Raw genomic sequence first — 10,238 nt, forward strand, 5'->3', positions numbered from 1 at the left:
CTCACAGACACTCTTACCACTGAGTAATTAAAGTCTCAACAGTCTTTTACTACTGGTTTGTTCCTAAAATTGTTCATAAATTCTTCCTCAGGAGGAGGATGAAGAAAAGAATTTTCAACCAGAAATTTATGACTATATCAATCTATCACAAGCAATACTCATCTTTAACATTCTCTGTATTACAACAATACCGCATGCTAAATTTCAATACAAAGAAAGCAAAAAAAAACTATGAATAAAAGGGGAAAAAAAACAGTCTACTTGGCTTCTATTCAACTTTGAATGTAACTAATAATCTTTAATTCAGTCTTACATTCAATTATGACTAGCAATGCTTTGACATATTCAGTGTAAAACATGTGAGGAATATATTTTGTGTTATCCTCTCTTTTCATCTTATATCATTCTCTCCTGTATTTCAATACAAAACAGCAAATGTGTTTAGTCCCTTGTGGAATTGGAGAGGCTGAACAAACATTCCACATCTTGTTGGCTGTTTCTATCCAAGCTTTGCAAATGATGACAAACCCTTTGAAGTTACTATAGCCCTGGGAGAGACAGACAGTCTTTATAGAAATGCCAGAATTTCAGGGAAAAAAAAGGTTTTTTTTCCTTGATTGGAGCGAAATTACAAAACAAATTCCTTATTTAAATCTGTTGGCTATTCTCCAGTATCCCAAACACCAAGTTTTTATTACAGACAACCCTGGGCACTACTGCAGTTCTGGGCACTACTAAAGCTCATGTTGAAATTTCAAGAATTCTGGGATGTACTGGATGAGACTCTATTCCAGTAGGATTGAGCACTCACTTAAAATCCTGTTGGAAAAATCCAAAATTAAATTTGATCAAAGTCTCTGCATATATATATAGATATGTAGATACAAGAAACAATAACTTATCAGAAGCAGTCATCTATTCCATTCTGCCAATTTAAGATTCGTGTTTAATGTATTTTGCAGTTTTATCTAATCCTTATTCAATCTAAATATTTCACCATCAATTTCCTCTAGTACTATCACAGTAGTAAATATATTTCAGTCCATCTAAGCTTTATCTGAAGTCCATGTTATCTACACATCTCAAACATTCATGTCTGAAAATTTAATCTTAAAGGTTCTTCTGAACTTTTTTCAAACTTTATCTGCTCAGATAAAATCATTGATAGAATTTTATTTCCTTCCTTCACTTTTTTGCAGGCTACAAAACTCAAAGCCAGTAGTCAATTCCACAAGTTCAGCAGCAGGCTATGCAGAGACACAGACTACTCAAGGCATAACTCCTGCATGCTCCACAAACACCGACTGAGTCAAGGCAATCCCTCAACACTTTTTGGAAACAGTTTTCATTCTACAAGAATGCTGATTGATCAGGAGGCACCTATATCAAAGACTATGCTGCTGCAATTCATACTCATAGTATATGACTGTTGTGTTGTGCAGGATGAAAGTACTGTGAAAAAGGTGCACACAAAACTGAAGTAGAAGAATCTAAACAGAAAACGTAACCCTGAAGTAAACCACTAGAAGACATAAAACCAAGCCAAGGATTCTAGGCCAAAACTGGTGACATTTTTCTGCCATTAAAGGAACTATGATGTTATAAATATACTAGCTTGAGGAAAGGGTTACATACACTGTCTTATAAGAATACAAATGTTTATTCTTAAAATCAACACCAAGTCCAGCTTGGTTGCAATGAGCTATATGCAGAAGGGATTTGCCCTCTTCTCTACAGTACTAAGAGCACAAAAGCATCAATATACACACCTCTATTTTGCTCCCTTACTGCTCTCCCTCACCCTCCCCAAAGCCTGATGGTATTGCATGGGGAGTTCCTTGGCAAGTGAACAATCCACTCGCTGCATGGACTGTGGAAGGCACCACGGCTTGGGATGCAGCTCTGGAAACCTTCTTACCCTGCTCCACAGCCAGCAATCACACACACAGCAATAATCCTGTGCTCTCCCATCTCACAACTTCAGCACCTTTCATGCAGCTGTGCCTTCCCTATGCACTGCAAATACTTTTCAGCCTCTGCAGAGAAACAAGGCTTAAATTGTTTGAGGACAAAATTGCTTCCGTATATTCTGCACTGAGTCCTGCTAGGCTGAGTTGTGAGGAAGTAAGAGGGAGTTCAAACTCCTGCTGTCAGAAACATTCTCTTTTGATGGATAAATAAGATTCCAGAGTCAATCTGGCACCTCTTGCCATCATGGAGTTTATTTTTTAGAACAGTTGTAACAAATGTAATGTAATAAGGTACTAAATCAATCATCCATATTTTTGGCTCCTGTTGTTCACATGCTAAGCTGTTATAAGATAGCTGGTTATATAACTTGTGGTAAGATAGGGACAGGCGGAGCGGAAGATTACCGGAATGTCACGGGAAAGATAGGACCCTTCCCCCCTTCTCTCTCCCCTGCTTATCTGCTACCCCAGGAGTCAGAAAAGAATGTAGCCACACCTGTTCTGGTAAAGTTCTACTACCCACTATCCTCCGAGACCCCAAACCCCCCTCTGACGTAGCAAAGACTCCTAAACCTATATAAACCCACGAAATAGGAGAATAAACGCTTTTCAACCGTCTGCCATATTGGCATCTGCGTGTGTTGATTAGCCCGAGTGGCTTGGACGAGACCAGGCCGCCGTGCTGCCTTATCTGAACCAGGCTCCGGGTTGTCTTTCATAAAGACAACATACTGGTGCCGGAAACCCGGGACAAAAGAAGAAAAATTTGCCCGGCGGACGGGTCTCACCTGGACAGAAGCAGCGGCCAGGACGGTGGAACCGTACCCAGGCGTAAGGGGAGACGTCTCCTAGGATCCGCGGGCGTCATGGACGCAATGGCAAGGATCGTGAGTGCTATTTATTCACAGTGGGGTATTGGGTGTAAGCTCAAAGATTTTCATCTTGCCATGGCGAGATTGCTTGAGCTTGGGGCGATTGAGCGTCCCGTGGACGTATTACATCCGGAAATATGGGACAAATGCACTGCCGCGCTAGCCGAAGACACAAAATCTTCCGGCAGCGGCAGATATCTTAAAGCGTGGGGGAAAGTAGAAAAAGCCCTACGCAAAGCGATAGAGGAGCAGGAGACATGGACCGCGGCGCGCACGTGTTTATTAGTTACTCCTAAACTCGGCGTGGGGGCGGGGACGCAGACTGCCCCTGAGAGCGATCTGCCCGGCAGCGGGGACCCAGGGGGGCTCAGCGCGACACCCACTCCCCCAGATCAGAGCCCACCCCCCCCCGCAGGAACCCCCCGCGACACCCCCGCCGCCGAAAATCCCCAAAAACCCCCCCCCGCGCAAACCCCCCGAGAGACCGCAAATTCCTCCGAGCCGCCGCCGCCGCCCGCCCGCGATCCGATACCGGAGACGCAAGAGCACGCGGAGCGCTTCTGGCAAGGGCTGCTAAAAGAAGCCCAAGCCGCCGAAACGGCGGTTTGGGAAGACGGCGCGGCCACGCCGCCACCATATCCGTTTGAAAATGGCGCCGGGAGCGAGGGAGAGGGGCGGGGCTCGGGCGGTCCCGGCGCGAACACCCGAGGGGGGGAGCGCGATCTCGGGAATGCGCGCGCGCGGGAGAAAGGGGCGGAGGGCGGCGCGGGACACAGAACCAATCGGCAGCTGCGCCGGGAGCCGCCACCGTATAAGGGAAAAACCACCCCCCGCGAGGGGCGCGGCGAGCCGGGGGGGCGGGAACGGCCCCTCCCCCGAGGGGGGGAGCGAGCCCGGGGCCGAACAAAACGGCAGGGAGCCCCGGAAGTACGCCGGCATTCGTCTTCCGCCTCAGAGAGCAGTAACAGCTCCAGCAGCTCAGAGGAGCTGACGGAAGCTAGCGATAGCTCCGATTCAGACGAAACGGAACCGGCACGGCTTGAAACAAAGCCGGGTAAAGCTCTAAGCCGCGCCGAAAAACAAATACAATACGAATCAGCCCAGTTTACTGACTGGGGGAAAATAAAGATAGCTTGTGCGGAATGGTCCCCGGCGGCCACCATACAAGCGTTCCCAGTCCGGCTTTCCGGTCCGGAAGGGAACCAACAAAGGGTCTATACCCCGATAAACCCAAAAGATATACAGTCAATTGTCAAAGCCATTGCGGAAAAGGGAATCAACTCGGCTATGGTTACTACGTTAATAGATGGTCTTTTTAGCAATGATGATTTGCTTCCCTTTGATATTGAACGGATAGGGCGGATGTTATTAGACGGAGCGGGAATGATCGTCTTTAGGCAGGAGTGGGAGGATAATTGCAGAAAGCAGCTAGCCCAGGCGTCCGGCGCGCGGCAGCCTCTACACAGGTCGAGCTTATCCCGACTGATAGGAAAGCATGATGATATGATCACACCACAGCAGCAAGCCGCACAGATGCAGGCTGAGGAGGTCAGGGCGACCACTCGGGCTGCTAGAGAGGCAATTTACGCCGCCTCCCGAGTCGTGGCTAAGCCGGCACCATGGTCCACCGTGAGGCAGGCAGAGAGCGAAAGCTTCACACAGTTTGTGGATCGCCTGCAGGCAGCAGTAGATTCCTCTACCCTGCCGGCAGAAGCAAGAGGCCCCGTGGTGGCCGACTGCCTGCGTCAGCAGTGTAACTCCGTCACTAAAGATATCTTACGTTCCCTGCCAGCCGGAGCCAGCCTGGCTGACATGATCAGACATGTAGTGAGGGAGGAACACCTGACGCCCATTCAGGCAGCCGTCCACACCCTGACCAATGCCATGGCGTGTTTCAAGTGCGGGGAGGCAGGTCACATCGCGGTGAGCTGCCCACAGCCGGCACGGCGGCCCGCCGCAGCGCCTCCGCCCCAAACGCGCCCGCGGGGATCCTGCTGGGGCTGCGGGAGGAAGGGACATCTGGCTAGGGAATGCAGATCCCGGCCCCAGGGAAACGGAAAGGGGAGAGGGCCAGCGGGCCGCACCCAGCCCCCTCCCGCTGCGAATATGAGGCGGCCCATCCATGCCAACCCCCAATGGGGCGGGGAGCCCTCGTACCCCATTCTCCCACAGGAAGCAACCAACTTCATACCCCTGCCAGCGAGTATCACGGCACAGCCTGCGGCGCCTTCGTACCCACCGCCACCGCAAGCAGCGCCTGTGCCACAGGGTCAGCAGGGGGCGCTCCAGAACAGGACAACCCCTGGGTGGCCCTGGCCCTAAAAATAGGGAGGGAACCCCCGAAAATCTGGGGGACATGCCGCCTTTATGACAGTCGGGACCCTCATGTAATAGGACTTCAGTTTTGGGCAGACACAGGAGCAGACTGCACAATCCTACCCCAAGCCCTGTGGCCCCGACACTGGCCGTACAAGGAAGTATCCCCAGTGAACGGGGTGGGGGGGCTGTCCCGGGCTTGGAAAAGCACCCAATTGGTAGCTATAACGCTCCATACAAAGAAAGGACCAGAACAAACAGTAGCAATCCACCCCTATATCTTGCAAAACTCCCCACCCCTGATAGGGAGGGACGTTCTCGCCATGCTAGGAGTCAGGATTACAAATTTATGATGAGGGCCACTGCTGTGCACCCACTGCTGCCAATCAAACTCACTTGGAAATCACCAGACCCCGTATGGGTCGAGCAGTGGCCCCTGTCAAAGCCTCGAATGACAGCCTTGCTGGAACTGGTCGACCGCGAGCTACAAAAGGGTCACATAGAACCCTCCACCAGCCCGTGGAACACCCCTGTGTTTGTAATCCCCAAGAGATCAGGAGAAGGCTACCGCCTCGTCCACGACCTGAGGGAGGTAAACAAAACAATTCAGCCCATGGGTCCAGTTCAGACACTGCTGCCCGCGAACTCAGCCATCCCCGAAGGGCAGCCGTGTGCAGTGCTGGACATCAAAGACTGCTTCTTTTCAATACCCCTGCATGCCGAGGACAAAGAACGGTTCGCCTTCTCCATCGTGTTCCCGAACGGCGAGCGACCTAACCTCCGCTTCCAATGGAAGGTGCTACCTCAAGGCCTTGTGGACAGCCCGACCATATGCCAGATCACCGTGGACAGGGCACTGATGCCAGTCCGACACTCCCACCCTGCTGCGACCATCATTCAGTACATGGACGACATCCTCGTCGCCGCACCATCGGCAGGCCAAGTGGATCACCTAGTGTCCACGATCACGGAAACCCTCCAGGCCAACGGCTTCGAGATCGCGAACACGAAGATCAAGAGAGGACCGTGCGTGACCTTCCTGGGAGTGGGGATCACAAACTCCTACGTGACCCCACCCAGGATAAAAGTCCGCCGAGACATCGAGACCCTCCACGACATGCAGCGACTCGTGGGATCTCTGCAGTGGCTCCGCAACATCATCCTAGTTCCCCCAGAGGTCATGGACCCCCTGTATGACCTCCTGAAAGGAAAGCACCCGTGGGACCCCAAGGAGCTGACGCCGCAAGCAACGAAATCCCTCGACTTCATCGAACGTCAGATGTCCACCAGCCTGCTTGCCAGGTGGAATCCGGGCGTACCACTGGACTTATACGTCCACTTCACGCAGAAGGGAGGAGTGGGAGCACTTGCCCAAGGACCTTCCGAGAAATCCCAGCCGATCCAGTGGGTGGTCCTCGGAAGACCGACTCACGCATTCTCCCCAGGAGTTGAGTGCATTGCTAACCTCATCACGAAAGGCAGGAGACTCGCCCTGAGACACCTGGGAACCGAGCCGGCAAGGATCCACCTCCCCTTTCGCAAGCGACCGACCACGGAGTCAACTGCAATATCGGAACACCTGGCCCTCGCTCTCACCGGCTTTGGAGGAGAAATCTCCTACGCCACCAAACCACCCTGGACCCAGCTACTGACCATCGTCGACATAGATGTGCCACCGAAGGTCATGGACCGACCGCAACCAGGACCAACGGTCTTTACAGACGCCTCCTCCATGACTTCTACCGCAGCAGCAGTGTGGCAGGCGGGAGAAACATGGCATTGTGTCAAAACGTGTGACCCCACGCTGTCAGTGCAACAGCTGGAAGCAGCAGCAGTGGTCTTGGCATGCGGACTTTTCCAGGACGAACACCTCAACATCGTGACAGACTCTATATTCGTGGCAAAGCTCTGCCTAGCCATGTCAAGACCAGGTGTGTCAACATCCACGACGGCCTCCATGCTTGAAGAGGCACTCTCCTCACGCCAGGGCACCGTGTCCGTCATCCACGTCAACAGCCATAACCCAGTCAAGGGCTTCTTCCAGACTGGCAACGACAAAGCAGATGCCGCAGCGAAGGGAGTGTGGACACTGCAGGAAGCTCGTCAGCTGCACGAGTCACTCCACATAGGGGCCAAAGCACTGGCAAAAAGATGCGGGATCTCGACAGCAGACGCGAGGCACGTAGTGGCCACCTGCCCTCACTGCCAGAAGTCACCCCTATGGACCGGTGGAGTCAACCCGAGAGGCCTCAAGGCATCAGAAATCTGGCAGTCAGACTTCACCCTCTGCGAACTGCTGAAGCCCCGAGCATGGCTTGCAGTGACAGTGGACACCTACAGCGGAGTGATCATAGCGACACAGCATCTCAAACCCAACTCGAAGGCCACGATCCAGCACTGGCTGACAGTTATGGCATGGCTTGGTATCCCCAAGCAAATTAAAACTGACAATGCTTCCAATTTTATCTCTAAATCAGTGCGAGAATTCGCCTCAGTGTGGGGTATCACCTTAGCACAGGGAATCCCATATAACAGCACCGGACAGGCCATTGTCGAGCGAGCAAATCAAACCCTAAAAGCCAAGTTAGAAGTATTGGCAAAGGCAGAGGGCTTTGCCAATTCCATCCCCTCAGGAGACCACACGCGTATGCTAGCAACCGCGCTGCTAGCACTGAACCAATTTCCTAGGGGAGATGAAGCAAACAGTCCCATTCGAAAACACTGGGCCACCCAGACACTAGAGGAGGGCCCACAGGTCATGGTCAAGAACGAGCTAGGCGAGTGGGAACGGGGCTGGAGACTGGTGCTTACGGGACGGGGGTACGCGGCAGTTAAAAAGGAGGGCAAGATCAGGTGGTGTCCACTCAGGTCGATCAAACCTGACCTTAAGAATGAAACTAATGGAAAACTGTGAGTTTTCGTTCGCAGGACACGCTCGTGGACCGTCCCCACGACACACACACACCTGCTCCAGAGGGAGACAACGGACCACCAAGCCACCAGACAAAGCCTGAGCGTCCCACGGCGGTGAGACCCAGACATGTGCAGTGTCTCTGTGCAATCCTGCTGATGGGGTTTGTGGCCGGGGGGCAAGCCGACCCAGGCCACTATCCTCACCAGCCGTTCAGATGGGTCATGCAACATCTCTCAAGCGACAAGGTGTTCAAAGAGGTCACCACCGCAAACGCTCCATCCTTCGTATTCCATATAGCCGATCTGTTTCCAGGGCAACCGAAAATACGGCCCTCAAGCCCACACATCATACTCATGTACATATCTTACTGGTGCCCAGCATCCAACCCAGGGAAAAGGTACTGTGACTACCCGGGATGGGGGCATTGTGGGTATTGGGGTTGCGAAACCATTGTTACAGATGCCAGACCATGGGCAGACGGGTGGCAACCACAGGAGCCCGACAAATTCTTACAGTTCACCTGGGCACCCTTTGGCTGCGGAGACCACACTGCACAGCCTAGACAACGGGCATGCGTAAGTTATAACATGACTGTCCTACAGCCAGATCACCCTAGCTGGGCCACGGGTAGAACATGGACAGTGGTCCTCAAAGGACCGAGGAGGTGGGTGAATGTGAGAATTATCAGGCTCCAGCCGCCAACGCCTCGACCAGTGGGACCCAACAAAATTATCAGGAATGTGCTGGGAGGGAAAAACACAACCCACCTCAAAACCCTGACCCCAAAAGCCACTGACACCCCGACCGGCCTTGCAGATACCCCCCAGATAGGCCGCATGGCTGAGTCAGACCCAAACCCAATCTTTCGTATGCTAGAAGCTACCTTTTTAACCCTAAACGAAACCAAACCGAACCTAACTAACCCCTGTTGGCTTTGCTATGATATCAAACCCCCTTTTTATGAAGGCATTGCTTTGGACACCCCCTTCAGTTACTCCACAGCCAGTGCCCCCCACCAGTGCAGATGGGACACTCCCCGCAGAGGAATCACCCTGAGTCAAATCACAGGACAGGGCAGATGTTTTGGGAATGCAACCTTAGCGAAGCAGAAAGGCAACTTCTGCACTGAAGTTGTCAAACCTAACAGAAAAACTAGCAAGTGGGTGATCCCATCTGCGTCTGGGATGTGGGTTTGCCAAAGGTCCGGAGTGAGTCCTTGTGTGTTCCTTGACAAATTCAATGATTCTACTGATTTCTGTGTCCAAGTTCTGATTGTCCCCAGGGTTTTGTATCACTCAGACGAAGAAATATACCATCTTCTCGAGAAACCTAACAGACTCCACAAAAGGGAAATAATCACAGGTATAACTATCGCAATGCTGCTCGGCCTGGGAGCAGCTGGCACCGCCACGGGCGTCTCAGCCATCGCGACCCAGCAACACGGACTCTCCCAGCTGCAAATGACCATCGACGAGGACCTGCAGAGGATCGAGAAATCCATCTCCTATCTGGAGAAGTCAGTCTCTTCACTTTCAGAAGTAGTTTTACAAAATAGGCGGGGACTTGACCTTTTGTTTATGCAGCAGGGAGGATTGTGTGCAGCTCTGAAGGAGGAATGCTGCTTTTATGCAGATCATACAGGAGTCGTTAAAGACTCCATGGCAGAACTCCGAGACAGACTGGCTCAGAGAAAGAGAGACAGGGAAACCCAACAGAGCTGGTTTGAATCCTGGTTCAATCAATCACCTTGGCTCACCACTTTAATTTCTGCCCTGGTAGGTCCACTGGCAATACTGCTTTTGGCTATTACCATAGGACCATGCCTGCTGAACAAACTAGTCTCGTTTGTTCAAGCCCGTCTGGAAAGGGCAAACATTCTGTTTGTAGGCCACCAACAAATGCTATAAACCAAAAAACTGCAAACACAGTCAGTAGCTAAAGCCTTCAGCACCTGCCTTAAAAAATCTACCCTGATCTACTAAACCACCCTTTCCTTAACAAGTTACAAGTCTGTACCTCACTCCAATGTCTCTATTTACAACTACCTCATTTTGTATATGATAAAGAGGGGGGAGATGTGGTAAGATAGGGACAGGCGGAGCGGAAGATTACCGGAATGTCACGGGAAAGATAGGACCCTTCCCCCCTTCTCTCTCCCCTGCTTAT

General features: G+C 51.8%; 1 protein-coding gene across 3 annotated transcripts in view; it reads right to left on the minus strand.

Moving 5' to 3' along the window:
- ZNF385D (zinc finger protein 385D) overlaps nucleotides 1-10,238 on the minus strand; it is a 422,931-nt gene that overhangs the window by 293,090 nt on the left and 119,603 nt on the right. The window lies entirely within an intron of this gene.

This window comes from Taeniopygia guttata, chromosome 2 (assembly GCF_048771995.1).
Source record: "Taeniopygia guttata chromosome 2, bTaeGut7.mat, whole genome shotgun sequence".
Lineage (NCBI taxonomy): Eukaryota > Metazoa > Chordata > Aves > Passeriformes > Estrildidae > Taeniopygia > Taeniopygia guttata.